Source organism: Stenella coeruleoalba (genome assembly GCF_951394435.1).
Source record: "Stenella coeruleoalba genome assembly, chromosome: 11".
Classification (NCBI taxonomy): domain Eukaryota; kingdom Metazoa; phylum Chordata; class Mammalia; order Artiodactyla; family Delphinidae; genus Stenella; species Stenella coeruleoalba.
Genome location: NC_137157.1, coordinates 76,520,776 through 76,537,446, shown reverse-complemented (window position 1 = coordinate 76,537,446; position 16,671 = coordinate 76,520,776). Strand labels below are relative to the sequence as shown.

General features: G+C 42.3%; 1 protein-coding gene across 2 annotated transcripts in view; it reads right to left on the bottom strand.

Moving 5' to 3' along the window:
- Window positions 1-9,902, bottom strand: part of SINHCAF (SIN3-HDAC complex associated factor) — a 29,717-nt gene extending 19,815 nt beyond the window's left edge. The window contains exon 1 of one of the 2 annotated variants that reach the window (XM_079937694.1): window positions 9,570-9,902. The gene's annotated coding sequence lies outside the window, so the exon portion shown is untranslated. Of the gene's footprint in view, window positions 1-8,751; window positions 8,984-9,569 lie in introns of those variants that run through there. The other variant, XM_079937696.1, reaches the window with a different exon arrangement.
- Window positions 9,903-16,671: the final 6,769 nt, after the last annotated feature.

Genomic DNA, 16,671 nt, shown 5'->3' with positions numbered 1-16,671 from the left:
GAACCCGTGAGCCACAACTATTGAGCCTGCGTGCTGCAACTACTGAAGCCCACGTGCCACAACTACTGAAGCCCACACGCCTAGAGCCCGTGCTCCACAATAAGAGAAACCACCACAATGAGAAGCCCACGCACCGCAACGAAGAGTAGACCCCACTCGCCGCAACTAGAGAAAGCCCACGTGCAGCAACAAAGACCCAACGCAGCCAAAAATAAAATAAATAAATAAATTTACCTTTAAAAAGAATTCAATCATCAACTTAATGAAAGGATGGGAAATGCAACCTTAGTGTTGGACAAGGAAAGGCTGAAGTAACCACTGTTTATTTTATCAAGATACAAAAGAGCCAATTCTAATCTGATCTAATGAGATTATGAAGCCAAGGAGCAGGGATGATGTCTTACTACACTTAATTCGGCACACATAAGGTAAGTTTACTAAGTACGATACAATATAAATGGGAAAGAAATCTTCACAGCCAATAGTGAAGGGATGCTATTTAAGAAAAGTTTTCTGAAAAATAGCTTGAAGGCGATGTCTTACAATTTTTAATAATACCAAATACCTGATTTTAAGTTCCAACTAAGAAACAGTATGAAGAATCGTGAAATGCAAATTTTAGAGCTTCTAGTACCCTTTTTAATATGGAATTAGGAGACAGTGAGGTGAAGAACTTAATTCTGCAGAGTATTTTCTTGTCTTTCAAATCTTATAAGGGTGTGATTTTAACATTTAGGAAAATGGAGAGGGTCCTTATTATGATAAATGTAACATGTATTAGGCTCACCTTAGTTGTTATGTATGCTTTGAAGGACACCAATAGTTCCTCCAATGTAATAACTTCCCCAATTTTACTTTCTAGACTCCTTCTGGGTAGTAAAGTCTTTCTTATAGTCAAAAGTACCTTTCAAAACTCAAAATGCCACTGGATGGACTAGATAGATAGAAGAAAACAGAGAGAAGTAAGTATGCCAACGATGATAAATCAGCTTTACAGTTAACTTCACAACTTGTCCATGCCATCTTGAGAAGTGAAATTCTGATGCACAAATTAGGGGTGCAACCTCCCAAATTAAAACATTCCTCAATTAAAGTTATCTTAGTTTTCAACAGACCAAAACCCTATAGCTTCTAATCATCACTTTTTCTCTCTAAAATCCAAATGACCTAGACCTTTAAAAAAAAAATACATAAGAAATTGGAAGCAACCTAAATGTCCATGGATTCTCAGACTGGTTTACGTATGGTGTCTTCATAATACAGAATACCCTTTCAGCCCTTCAAAAGATGGCAGTAGTTCTACGACATGTGCAGGGAGGGAACTTTTATCCAAGGTATCTTGTTATACAGTATAATCCCATAGTATGTTTTTAATGAGAACCTAAATACACAAAACTGGCTTTTTAAAATAGATTTTTAAAAACTAGTAAACAGCAGTTGCCTCTGAAGGGTGCAAGAATGAAGGAGGCTTACTTTCACTTTACTCCCTTCTATACTGATATTTTTTTTAATCAAGTGCACCACACCCCAAAACCTTAGTTATCATCACATATCTTAACTAAAGAGGAATCTGAAAACTCCCAGAGAGTTTAAATAAACTTCCTCAAAGACATACGGACAAAGAGACACACATTAGGAAATATATTCCACAGGAGAGAGTACAGAATAGACTAGTAAAATCAGAACAGACAGAACAGAATGGGAAGGAAACTGCAGAGAAGAGACAAGCAAAAGATTTGTAAAGTGGGAAGGAAGCAGTGGTGAACAAAGACAAAAGGAACCAAGCAACCAAAGACAACTTTGAAGTGAAGGAGATGTATTCTTTAGACCTGAACTTTAAACGGCAGGATGATGGGAAATGAAGAGAAATACGAAAAAACACTCATGATCAAAAGCTATGGGCAACCTTGAGTTTGTGGAACTAGTAATGCTACCCTCGACACCATTTTAGTCAACAGTACGCTATCTTTAATCACATATAAGTACAGGATCCAGTAAACACTAACAGTGTAACTGGAGCAACACTTCACAAAGGGTCAAACAGGACTGAGTGTTTTGTGTTCTCCTACTGCTAGGCCACTTGGATGCAGTATTCCCCTACAAGGAGACATGTTTCGGCAGGGCTTAAGGAAAGCCATGGAGCAATTAAACACTACTATTTCCTCTCACCTGCTTCTAGTAGAGACCAACCCACATCCCAACACCAAAGGTTCTGAATTTACTGATTCACTTTTTTAAGTGAAATTTAACAATTTAAACCTGCCTGGAGGAAAACCGAAAAAGAGGTGATGGATCCCCACTTGTTCGCCAATAGCTTCTCCAAACATGTACCCAGCCTGAGAAATTACATGGTAAAATATTTATACAGTGGTGCCTATGGAATCCACGTTAGCAGAATCTAGAACTCCTCCTACGGGAAAGCGGTCAAACTCAGAAATAAGTGTTCAGCTGAAGTAGCACAGGTTAAAAATAAAAATCACAAATCCAGGTCTGAGTTTTAGATAGTATAAAAAAATCCCATTTTGACAGTGTTATTAAAAAATCTGGGTATCCCAATACCAGATTAAGAGAGAGTCCAGTGAATGGGAAAGTTAAAGTTTGGGAACATAGTATTTATTTGCTTTTAAGAGATGATTATCAGTAAGACATGCAACTATTGTGAGTGTGGTGAAGAAGGCGCTATGAGTCAAGTTGGAGTCTATTTCTGCTTTTGTCTTTACAAGTAAATACGAAGTCACTTAGAATTTTACTTCTCCCTTTGTAATATTAGTGTGAAATCACTTAGAATTTTAACTTCTCCCTTCGTAATATTAGGGTGAAACCTCACTTCTACTTTCCAGGGACGCTGTGAAGCAAGAGTAGAAGATAACAGTGTATGTACATCATTTATTTCCTTAAATTTATAAGACTTGCACATTATAGAAATATGAACTCTATCTGTCCCAAGGCACGCACAACAAATTAAAATGAAGGTAGAATCTTGATTTCTGAAGGTTTTCTTTTAAGACCAGGTTTGTGGGAAAAGAGACACTTAGCATTTTCAGAGAGACTTTTAAGTTCATGAAACTAGACCATATTCCTTTCAGTGAAGCTTGTTCTCCCATTTTCAAGTTTGACAAAAATGTGAAGAAAGCACACACCTGGTCTAACCCAAACCTCAGGAAAGTTCCTTAAGCTCTCTGAAGCACCAATACAAGAACTGGCAGTCCTAACCTTTAAATGCCCCAAATTGATTATATAGTCTTCTCTTCCAAACACGCTCTTCCTGTGTTTACCTATCTTGGTTATCATCCATACAGTCACATATAAAATCTGCAAGTCAACTAGGCTCTCTCTTCTCATCCTCTGCATGGTCCCCACCATGTCCACGATGAAATCCTTAGAAAAATCTGCTGCTTCCTTCGCTTCTCTGGTTCATGTCCCTTCCATCCCTATTGCCTGTTTGTCCCTCATTATGGTGTTCGAACACCTGTCAGAGCCTCATAACCGACTTCCTTGCACCCTTCAAACAGGTGGTATCTTCCTAAAGTTCATATGTTAATATCCCTTCCAAGGTACCAACACTGGCTTCAGGATACATCCAAACTCCTTGGCAAGAAATTCAAAGCTTTTCAGGATCTAGTCCTGGCTACCAGCTGCTCCCAGCTTAGAATTCTGATATTCCAGGAGTGTCAAACCAACTTTAATAACTAGCCGCATCTCTACTTAGGCTCCTATTTTTGTCCAAGATGGTTTCTCCTCCATCCCCTTAACCTGAGAAATTTTTTAAGGATTATATCTTTTTACAAAACCTTTCCATAGCTAACAAACACACCTGAACTTGTTTAATATGTTATTTCCTCTACTCAATGATAAACCGTTACAGGGCAGAAACTAAATGTATTATTTCCTCTACTCAATGATAAACTGTTACAGGGCAGAAAGTCTTACATTACAACCAGGTGCTGAATGTACAAAGTATACAAAACTGGGTGGAACTTGCTAAGAAGAGTGGGGTGGCCAAAATAGTGTTGAACAGTGTTTTTAAGGGCATGAAATAGGAATGGTCTCCATAATAAAAACATGTATTAAAAAACTGATGTTTTGAATGGTGTCATTTTTCTTTAACATTTAGTCTGTTGACTTTTGTGGAAAAAAATTGTGAGCTTTAAAGATTTCCAGGAAATGTAAACCAAATGAATTACTTTAATTAGAAAAGATTAATAGTAAACAAGTCAATGCTTTCATAACAACTGGTAGAAGAAATATTTCTTGCTGATTTCAAGCAGGCACGTGGAGAGGAAGGGAAGATTAGGAGAATACTGTGCGGAGAAATGAATCGCAAAATGAGAGCTATTTAAACTCAGCATACATTAACACCAACCAAATTTAAAAAAACATTAATCCAAACAAACTTATAGTACGTGAAAACAACTAAATATGAAGCTAGAAATGAATTAGTTTTGTTCAACTGCAACTTTTGTACTTGAATATATAATAGCAAGTGTGCCTGTGACTTCCATATTTCTAGTACAAAAAGAAAACTTCGCTCCCTTGAAAATACACTCCCCCTTCTTATGCATTAGCTGCATTTCCAGATCATTTCCATAATACAGAAAACCTTAGTTGCAGATTCAATTAAAAGAGAAACTGACAAAAAAGAGAGAAAGAAACTGGAGAACCAAAAGACAATAAAATATTTTCACTTTATAACAGGACACTCTTGTGGACAAGAGAAATCAGGAAGAAAGAAAATAGCATATTCTAGATTTCCACAGGACTTTTTGATGTAAAGTGGTTGAATCAGAATTGGATTGGCAACCAGGAGTTGAAGGCAGTGTACTCCCAGAACCAGTTCCTGAAGGTGGGGGAGAGGCCAAAGACATTCATTCTTTCCACTCATCATTTACTGAATTACTTCCTCCAGCAAGGAAACTGATCCAGGCCTCAGTTTTGTCTTCTGTAAAATGTCTACTTCCCAAAGTTGTCAGGACAATAGTCAGTATTTACCAAGCACATGATTTGCTTATTTATATCCCCAAGAACCAGGTATTATTATTATTATTGCTATTCTGCAGGTGACAAAATTTGACTACAAAATGACTTACATCTTTAAGATGATCAAGTCTTTGGAACCTAGGCATTTCAACCCCAGAGGCTTTTGAACAACTAACCTAGTGCCTCAACAAATGTGTTCCCCTCATTCTTAGCCAATTATATTCCCAACACTGCTTAGGGAAAAAAAGAAAACATAATACTTTTAAAGCAACCTACTATGTGCCTGGCACAGTAAATTAATTTGTCCTTACAACAGCTTATGAAGTTGGTTTAGATTTCAAATAAGCTTAAGCTTTCCCCAGTGAAAAACTTATTTTACATGGAAAATCATTCTCAAATTGCTTTTTTGACATAAATCTGCCTGAATTTGAGCCTCATGAGCTAGGGTTTCCCAGGGCCTGATTACAACTCTGGGAAAAAATTGATCATCCAGGTTCCAGATATACAGAATTAACAGTACTGTGCAACAGCAGCGTTGAGGCCCACAAAGGTTCTAGAATATACTATGTATTGAACTTTTCAACTCCAATCTCTTGCAAAAGTAATGCAAAAAGGGAAGACAGCAGAGACCTTGTCTGTGTCTTTCCCACTCTCAACTCATTTACCTTTATAAACCAAATTTCTACTGCACATTTCATCTTATATTTAAAAAAAAAACCCTTAAGATATTTTATTTGAAATTTCCCAGAATATTGAAATTCTAGCTGTAACTCGGCTATAAAATACTAATTAAGAAAAACAAATCAAAGAATTTCACAGTGTATTTGCAAAGCTCTTCATACCCATTTTATTTATTTTTATGCTGCAAACATTTTAATGATTATTGTTGAACATACATATTGGAAACTTTACTTCAAACTGCAACAAGTTAAATAAATGTTTATAATATACAAAGAAAATACAACCAAAAGTAAAACTTGCTTTAAGTGTGCTTTGCCTCATATGCATTTTAAATACCTGACCCAGAGAAACAACTGCCCAAAGCCAAAAAGTTATTAAATCCAAAGTTTCTCATTCTCTCGACAAGATCTTTCTATTCACTTAAGAAATGTACTGTTACTAATACTGGTAGCCTTTAAGTATTTGTAATTTAGTCAACCAAAACCTGGGGAAAACGTTTATTTAATAACAAAACAATGACAGCACAAAACTGATTTTAATTTGTATGGATGTTTTGGTTTGTGTGGGCATGGCATCTCAGGATATTATTATTTTTCGGTAATGACCACTTTTAGATTCTAGCCCTTAAACATGGTCAAAATGCAGGAGAAATCGGGAAAGCAACAGACGTGGTGCTGCTTATCGGATGTCTAGACTGCAGGCAAACCCCAAATACCAAAGAAGCATCCATGTGTCAAACCAGCATAATTTCTGAGCTATGCCTGGGGCCACATACCAAAAAAAAAAAAAAAGTTAGCTTGGAAAGAAAATCTAAGAGGGGTAACCAGAAGGTCAACCCCAGTTCACAGGAACTATGAAGCAGCTAGCGGGGATCGCTAGCCATCACCTTGTGTCAACCCCTGAGCAGCTTCCTCCCCAGCCCCCAGAGAAAATCTCCAAGAAAGGCCTAACTCCTACGTGCTAGCTTCTTCAAGGTCGTCCAAAGATAACGCCCGGAACATTGAGCCAAGCATACCTTTAGGGCCAAGGAAGATTCCCCCTTCCCCAAACCACTATATAAATACTTTAAATGCCATCGGGCTTTTCTCCAAGTCCACCAGAAATAAACTCCCAGAATTTAATTTAGATTCAGCAACTAATAAACGTGTTCGGTTTTGCAACGTAAGTTATTAAAGGGCTTTTCAAGTCCGGCAAACTCCAGTTCAAAAACAGGTGCTTTCAGAGTACTTTTAATGACAAGGTCAAATTCATTTTTTTAATTATTCGGAGGAAAGGAGGTGGTGTAGTTTTCTTAAGCTTCCTTAGGACAACATGAGAGAGGAGTGAGGGGGGAAGGACGGCTGGGGAGAAACTGTCTCGCCCCGGGTTGATGTTTGACTGAACAGTAATTCCTGGTCTTCCGGGTGCCTGGAGTAATCGTAATCGAACGTTAGAGCGAGAAAACAAAAACAAAGAAACCTAGTAGGGTCAGAGTTACGAGAACAAACTCTGCACCGCCCTACCACCCCCAAGAAGTCACCCCCCCCAACCAAACCAGCCCTCGCCCCAGCCGGCCCCCCTCCCACACGTAAACACACAAAGACGAGAGCTGCACGCACGATTCACCCACAGTCCTCACTTCCCTTTGTAGGACAACCGGAGCCCCGAACTTCCCCGCGGTGGTTTTTCGGTGTCGTCGGGGCTGGGCCCCCTGCACTTGCGGGCCGCGGCTCGGCTGTGGGGGAGGGGTGCTCGCCGCGCTCGCCGGTTTCCCCGAAAGCAGCAAAATGCCTCCCCGTCCCGCCCCGGTTCTCCGCGGTCGCCCCAGGCTGCGCTTCCCCCCACCCCACCCCGGGCACGCGGCGACGGCCGAGACAGAAGCACCCAGGCAGCAAAGAGAACCGCTCCCCGGCGGATCGGTGGGTAAACACAGCAACTGGGGTCGGAAGGAAAAGTTCCCGCAGAGAGCTGCCCGCCGGGGCGGGGCGGGGGTTGCGGCGGCGGCGGCTGGAGGGAAGCGCGTCTCTCGCCGCCGCCTCCCTCACCTGCGCCGGAACAACGGGCCCCGCGCCCGCCCGCCCACCCGGCCGGCCCGGCGCCTCCCGCAGGCCGCGCCTCCCGCACGCCGCGCTGCCGGGGCTTGTTCCTCCTCATGGCTTTGCCCTGACGTAATTCAAACATGGCAACAGTTCGACTTCAAAGGCGGATCCACAGACCTCCCAGACGCAGGCTTCGGCCCCGGGGAGCGGGCCGAGCCCTCGCGGCCGCGCTCTCCCGGGCCCTCGGCCGTCGCGGCACCCGGCGCCGGGGCTCCAGCGCCGGGCCCCGACTGCCGCCCCTCGGCCGCCCGCCGCGCGTTAGCACGCCGCCTCCCCCGCGCACCGGCACCGCACCGCGCACAAGTAGCGCCGCCAAAGTTTCCCCGCGAGGGCCCGAGAGACAAAAAGCCCCTCCCGAAACTCGTCCGAACTTAGGGGGGGCCCAGCCCGCCCGGCGGCCGCCCTGAGTGCCGGCCGGGCCCGCACCGGCACATGCAGCTCTTTGTTTTCTGTCCAGCCGGGCGCTGCCTACGTGCAGCCTCAGGGACGTGGGATTGTATCTCAGGGGGAGACACTTCACGACCGCCCAGGGGAAGGGTCCGGACCCTGCGCCCTGGGACTCCGGGGCTAGTCCCAACGTCCTCCCCTAGCAGCAGGCCCATTTAATCTAAGTTTTGCAATGTCCTTGATAAGAAACGCCCGGATTCCCCGCCCCGCACCGGCCGAGAGTTGGCGACTTTCACTCTGCTTTTTAAACTGGCAAGACGCCATCATCAGCAAGTCACATTGTCCTGCCGGCCGGCCCCGACAGCGCCCGCATCTCCCGGCTGACCGCGAGCCGGACGCTCAGCCGGACCCCCGACCAAACCCGGGTCGCAGCCCCAGCACGTGGTCTGTCACGCTCGGCACAAAAAGCAGTGCCCTCCGGAGTTGCCGCACTCCTCCGGCTCAGTCAACGCCGCTGCCTCCATCCCGGAGTCAACTCGGCTCCGACTGGCCATCTTAAGCCGCGCACGGTCGCCCTAGAGAGCGCCGCGGCGCCCACATCTACGCTACAGGTGAATAAATTGCGAACCAAAGTTGAGGCTCCACAGACACCCCGGACGCCCGCGCTGACTGGGCGCGGCCCGGGGAGAGGCGTCTGCTAGCCGGGGCCGCTTCCGAGCAGCCGCGTGTTGCTCATTGTCGCATCCGCATCCCTCCAGAGTTGGGCGGACAATGCCACCCGCGTGCACTCGGGCCACGCCGGCACCGACCCAAAAGGCCGATTTAAACGCCCTCCGCCCGACAGCTCGCAAGTAGGCGGCAACTTAGTTTTCGAGCGAGGGGCGTTCATTGTCCACCCTCATCACAACACGCGCGGGGGCCGCAAGAAACTAAAGCACGAGGTCCAACAACGGCGGCCGGCCACTCCCGGGCGCGCGCCCACGCGGGTGCACCGACCCGGGGCCCTCCGCAATCGCCAGCAACTCCTTTTCGCTCGGGCCTTTCAGCCACCGAACTCCTTGTCGCCTGCGAACACTGCGGCTGAGAAAAGTCATTGTCACCTTCAACGTGGATCCCTCACCTCAGGCGATTCCTCACTCCTTTCCAGGCTCCACTCACTTCCCCCACCTCAAGACTTTCGGTTTGCCTCAGATACCCTCCCCAACTGAAAAGCACTCACTAAACATGCAGATACAAAAGAATCTGAGGTCTGAAGATCACGAAAACAGCGCTCCCAGCAATGCCATCTCCAAGACAAAACTTCCTGTGTGTATATAAATGTGTGCGTGTGTGTCTGTGTAAGGAAGGGGGAGGTGGTGAGGTTAGGTGAAAAGAGAAAAAGAGCCACTCTCAAATCAATGCCTCGTGAGACAGTTTTGCACCACAGTAATGGTTCGAGTCACTCACCTGCCAAAAGCAGACGTTCCACGCGCAAAAACGTTCCCGAGGTGCGGAGTGCACGCCAAGCCAAGCCCACCTCCCAATCGCTCCCTCCTCCTCAACTGCCTTGTCTAGAAAGATTGTCTCCTGCAGTTCTGCAGTTGCTACCGCTGGCGCGGAAGGTGTAGATTCCGCTTTCCCTCTGCGCACGCGCGGCTCCTGGTACAAAATTCTCCTGAATCGAACTTATTTGCATACGGGCGCGCGCGCGTCGATGGCTGGGAGGGGAGAAGGCCCGGCGGGCGCGCGCGCTCCCGAGGCCTCTATTGTCCTTTTAAGGGGAGAAGCGCCGCGGCGCGGGAAACGCGGCGGCCAGAGAGAAATGGGGGCGGGGACTGCTTACTACAGTGACGTCACGTAAACAAACGCCCCCTGGCTGGAGGCGGCGGCCAAGGGGGAGTGGCGGGATGGGAAAGGCGGAAAGGTTAGCAACCCAGGGAGAACACTAGACTGCGTGAAGTGCTTTCCACTCTGAAGCTTTTCAGGCGCACCGTTTCGCGTTGAAAAATAGTTTTGAAAGCTGTTTTTGCAAAATGTTCACACCTGTGCCCGGTTTCTGGCCTGAAGTGACAGGGGAGGTGGTCTTGCAAGCATCCACACTGAGTTTATACGTTTCTCACATTTGCTAAATTTTGTTTGAAAATGGGTTTTTGAATCATTTTTCTTTTTTAATTTTCTGGGGCCAGAAGAGGTTTGTCTTTAATGAGTCTTTTAGTAAAGTCCCATTTTGACACTCTATCCATTCACTAACTCCTGTCTGCCCTCCTCAGACAGTAACCCAACCCATAACAATCCAATTTTCTTCTCCACTTTGGCCTTAAGATTTCAAGTCTGAGTTGAACGGTTGTTAATTTCCGTGGGAACAGTGTCGCTTTCCTAAAAGACTAGTTAGTGGAAAGCCAGTAATCTAGGGACGTGCATACCATCTCCAGCTGCTGGTAAAGTGTGTTCCACTCACCCAGAAATAATACTACCAACTGGTGGTCTTGGGAATTGAAAAAGTAGCCATGCTTCTTGCCTCAGGAGGGGAAAAAAACTGAAAAACTGAAATAAATCTTCTCAAATTGGTAAGTGAAAAATGAAAAATGACTGTGATACACCTTTATTCCCAGAACACTTCTAACACCAACAGGCTGAGACCCTGACTTAATGATAGAGGGACATGGGGAGAGAGGAAGGATGTTTTTCCCAGAAACTTGATATTGGTCCCAGGATACAAAAGTGTGGACATCAACCATAAAACTTAATCATCTGCTGACAAGTTTCACTGCTTTCACTGTAGTGTCAACAATATGGATTTAAATAGATACTTCTGAAATGCTAATTTAATAGGACAGCCAATTCCTAGTACATACAAGACAAATCCACTTCTGAATTCTTCAACTAATGCTTCTTTTTTCTTTAAGCTCTGTAGCATACTACTTCTGTAACTGTATATGAAAGCAATATATTAAATACCTGCAAAGGAGAAAAAAACTGACACCTCTCACTAAAATGTGAGCTCCCTAAGGGCAAGAATTTAATGTTGTAGTCATTTTTGTACTCTAGTGCCTAAAAACAGTGCACAGTACATAATAAACTCTGACTAATTGCTTGTAAGTAATAAATCAGTGGACATTTTCAAATTTATTATAGACTTATCTCACATAAAAACAGTTTTAGTTTAGAATTTTTGTGTTCAACTTAAAATGAGTTTGGAAGTTACAGTGATCACCTTGATTGATATAATGCCTGTCCTTATCATAAGTAAAGCAGAATAGGCTTAATAACCATTTCTGGGGCTTGGTGGCAAAATGGACTCTAAGCATAAACTTCTACCTTCTTCTTTCTGAAGAGGATTTTTTAAGTTTGGCCCTGGTTGTCTCCAGTACTTATATGGTTTATGACAGATACTCCAAAAATAATTTCACATTAGTATATGCTTCTGAAAGTATGGAAATTGCAAGTATAGTAATATTTTTCAAACTTCAATTATTACTTATAGGATATATCTATATATTTTATTTAAATATAAAATATATATTTATATAAAATATAAATACACACCTTGAATGCCTTTCCTCTTGAAAGTTTATGTAAAGAATATATATTGTAAGCCATTGTTTTATAATAACTTTAAACAGAGTATAATATAAAAATATTGAATCACTATCTTATACACCTGACATTAATATATTGTAAATCAACTATATACTTCAATACAAAAAAAAAGAAAATATATTGTAATCCAGGGATGAAATAGGTCCAAATGTGCAAAGAATGCAGGAATTACAGTATTTTGGATATACTATGCTACTGAGCTAATACCATACAGTAAGACTTCCTCTACTCTCAAAGTAGGGGTCAAGAAGCAATCTGGGTAATTTTTGTAGGAAAGGTAGCAACCAAATCCTTAAAGAGAAATTTGAGTTCCTTAGAATCTTAAAAAAAAAAAAAAAAAAAGCACCTGCTATTTTTGAACAACCAGGTGCATTCCACAGGTTCTTTTGTTCATTTCATTGCTTGAGCGTGTTGTTATATCTCGTTCTATCCGCGGCCAATAGCTTCATTTATGAGCTACTTTAAAATACTATTTCCTGAATAGCCTAAGTGACTTTTTCATAAGGAAGTAAGGAAGGGAGGGAGGGAGGAAGGAATTTATAATATGTAAATTTGGATTATAGGAGATTGAATTACACCATGTTAGGAAAATATTCAGATATTTTTAATGACTATAGTGCTATTTTGAAGTCATACTGAGTTATCAAAAATATTGAAATTGAAAATGTAGTAAAAATTGAAATTGAAAATAAGTTACCAGATACTCTGGTTAAGCCAACTACCTTGCTTATAATTTGTTGTCCCTGCTGTAGAATTATGCCTGTTGCTCAAATGTTTTCGTTCACTTAGCAAACACTTAATGATCATAACTTCCAGATAGTAAAACCATTTCAGAAGTAGGGAGACTCAAGCCCCTCTTACCTCATCTAATTTATTTCTATATAATTCTATTTTACTTGCTACTTTTTCTTCTGTAGCTTTTGTTGTCTTCTTTTGAGGATTAACTATTGTCAGCAATTTTACAATTTATTATAATCTTGGAATGGAGGAAAAATTATATATAAAGGACTGAAAAGGACAATTCATGCTTGGTAATGAAGGATATTATCAGCAATTTAGAAAGGTTTGTAATGACAACTCAAACTAATGATTGTTTTTTAAATGAAGGCTGATACCCTCATCAGAGACTGGTACAAACCACATCAAAACATTTTTGTTGAGCCCAGGAAAGAGCTGATTATTATTAGTAAACATTGGGTTTGGTTCCTTAGCAGGTAATAGCTATAAGACTAAACGTTTTCCTCACGCCTAAACAAGCACAGTATTTTGTTACTTATTTGTGTAAATCCTTTTGAAATTCAACTAGCAAGTGGTTCAGAGCAAGTCAGATAATTTTAAACTATAAGTATGGAATTGGTTATGTGATCTAAGCAATCCTCCAGCAACTGTTGACAGCTGCCAGAAAAAGGTATCTATTACTTAATCAAAATTAACTTTTCAAATTTCTGAACTTAAAGACTTAAAGAATTGTCACAAATTTACTCTTAGAAAGAGCAACCTCTGAATTTATAGAAATTTTAAGTCTTATGGCATTTGAATAGCATACTTTAAAAAATAAAATTATCGGTAACAAAAGTAATTTTATTTTAAGAAGGACATTGACAAACTAGAATGAGTTCACAGGAGAGGAAATCAGGATGATGAAAGAGTCTGGAAACCACAGCATAAATGCAATAATTGAAGGAAGGTTATGTTTTGGTTGAGCAAGAGAGCAATCTTTGACTATCTGAAGGACCATCATTAGAAAAGCCAGGGACTTCCCTGGTGGCACAGTGGTTGAGAATCCGCCTGCCAATGCAGGGGACACGGATTCGAGCCCTGGTTAGGGAAGATCCCACATACCGCAGAGCAAGTAAGCCTGTGCGGCACAACTACTGAGTCTGCGCTCTAAAGCCCGAGAGCCACAACTACTGAGACGGTGTGCCACAACTACTGAAGCCCGCGCATACTGAAGCCTGCGCGCCTAGAGCCGGTGCTCCGCAACAAGACAAGCCACCGCAATGAGACATATCGAAGAGTAGCCCCCACTCACCGAAATTAGAGAAAGCCCAAGAGCAGCAACGAAGACCCAGCGGAGCCAAAGAAAAAGGAAAAGAAAAGCCAATGGGCTTATTTTTTTACACTTAAGAACCAAAATTAGCCTTGAAAATCACAAGAATGTCTTGCTAAATATCAGAAATATTTCTAAACATATGAATAGTCCAAGGATGGTCCAGGATACTTCAGAAGGCAACTCCCCATCATTAATGATGGCATTCACAAAAATAAAACCAAGACTTTTATTTCAATGAGTTACATTATTTACAATGGAAACTTTGCTATCTGTAAACTCCTATTGAACTCTGTGAATCTATCAGTATGATTCCATGGGATAAATGAGTGGTATCAACAATAGGAGCCTTAAGGAAACTTCCCTGGTGGTCCAGTAGATAAGACTCCGAGCTCCCAGTGCAGGGGGTCCAGGTTGAATCCCTGGCTGGGAAACTAGATCCCACATGCATGCCGCAACTAAGAGTCCACATGCCGCGACTGAAGATCCTGCATGCTGCAACGAAGTTCCCACGTGCCACAACTAAGACCCGGCACAGCCAAAATAAATAAATAAATATTAAAAACAATAGGAGCCTTAAGTTCAGGAAAGGGATTTTTCTATCACTGTGGCTGGAGAGGTTAGGAATGTTGTTTTGGAGAGTATGAGATTTGAGTTTGGACATGAATTTATTCATTCAGTCATTCAACAAATACTTATTGAGTATCTACTAATTGCCAGGCTCTAACAATAAAATGAGGAGCAATGCAGAAACAGTTCCTCATGGAATGCAGTAGGCAGGCATTCCAAATAACCAAACAAATATAATTACAAACTGTGAGAAATAAAAGGGAAAAGGAACTGTGAGCCTAACCATGTATAGCAAGGGGATCTGATGTAATCTGGAGGTAAGAGAAAGCATCTTTGAAGAGGTGAAGCTGAATTATCAGCAGGATTAGATGAAGGATTGGAGGGTGAAAAGAATGTTGAACCAATGGCAACTTCAGGAACAAAGTTCTTAGAGACAGCCAGGTACTTGGGGTGGTGGGGAAAGATGACTAGAAGCATCATGACTTTGAATAAAAGTCACACATGAATCTTGTTCGAGTGAAAAGATCATGTCAGGTATTGGAATCTAAGAGAAATCAGAATGTAAACCCTCCGGATTTGGTACCTACACTGAGTTGGAAGTAGTTGCACCACAAAAGTGCAGAGACTCTAGAGACAAACCCCTATGATTAGATTACAGTTGGTATAATCAATATATATTTCTTCTGCAAAAGTTTATTTTTCTAAATGTCAATAAGAAATTGAGCCCCCAGCCATAGAATCCACTTCCTGGAACAACACTTTTTCTAATTATTCAAATCATTACTGAAGGCAAGCATAGTACATCACCAACAGTTAAACAAGTGAAGAAGCAGACACAATACAGAAAAGTAAAAGAAACATGCTGGGTTGCCATTTCTAAGAACTTTGGGAATAAAATATCTAGGAATCTAGAAAAATTTAATATTTTGCTCACAGTTAATTTTTTTTTTTAACATCTTTATTGGAGTATAATTGCTTTACAATGGTATGTTAGTTTCAGCTTCACAACAAAATGAATCAGTTATATATATACATATATTCCCATATCTCTTCCCGCTTGCGTCTCCCTCCCTCCCACCCTCCCTATCCCACCCCTCCAGGCGGTCACAAAGCACCGAGCTGATCTCCCTGTGCTCACAGTTAATTTTTTAACTTTTTAAATATATATTTTGAAGAATTTGAATTTTTGTACTTGAATTTTAAAAACTAGAATGCAATCTTATAACTTAGGTCAACAAATAAGAGATATTGGTTTCAAGGTTTCAGATGATATAAGCATTAATAGTTTATCTAGATATATTGTTAATTTGGCAGTGCTTTAGTGTTCCAGAAATGGAAATACAAGGCAGAGCAGTTGAAACAGAGGTAATGAATGTACCATATTGCATCTGTGGCAATGGTTAGAGAAGATGGTATCAGAGGAGAGTAAAACATTGCATACTGTTTTGCTAACAGGCAAGGTCTAGTATATGAATATAATTTAAATTTCTTTACAGGAATAGAATTAAAACATATCCGCAAGCTTGTTGAAAATAGGGAAGGGTGTTAGTACTCAGTTGTTGACAACTAAAACACTACTGTAATGCCAATAATGTAATCTATACTTAGATTAATAATTTACAAAATAAGACTTTGTGGAAGGGAATCCCAGATCTTTGAAACTACTTCTGAAAAAATGCATTCTTTTTTGAGGCCTCTCACTGTTGTGGCCTCTCCCGCCGCGAGCACAGGCTCCGGACACGCAGGCTCAGCGGCCATGGCTCACGGGCCCAGCCGCTCCGCGGCATGTGGGATCCTCCCGGACTGGGGCACGAACCCGCGTCTCCTGCATTGGCAAGTGGACTCTCAACCACTGCGCCACCAGGGAAGCCCCAAAATGCATTCTTTGAAATTTTACCTCTGACACTTCTTCAAAGCAGAACAGTTGCCAGTAGCACTAGAATAAATTTCATATTTTTAAAATAAACTTATTTATTTTTATTTATTTACTTTTGGCTGCGTTGGGTCTTCGTTGACGTACGCAGGCTTTCTCTAGTTGCGGTGAGCGGGGGCTACTTTCGTTGCATTGCAAGGGCTTCTCATTGCGGTGGCTTCTCTTGTTGCGGAGCACGGCTCTATGTGCGTGAGCTTTGGTAGTTGTGGCACGCACGCTCAGTAGTTGTGGCTCGTGGGCTCAGTAGTTGTGGCCCGTGGGCTCTAGAGCGCAGGCTCAGTAGTTGTGGCACACAGGCTTAGTTGCTCCATGGCATGTGGGATCTTCCCGGATCAAGGCTCGAACCCATGTCCCCTGCATTGGCAGGCGAATTCTTAACCACTGCACCACCAGGATAGCCTCCATATTTTAAATAA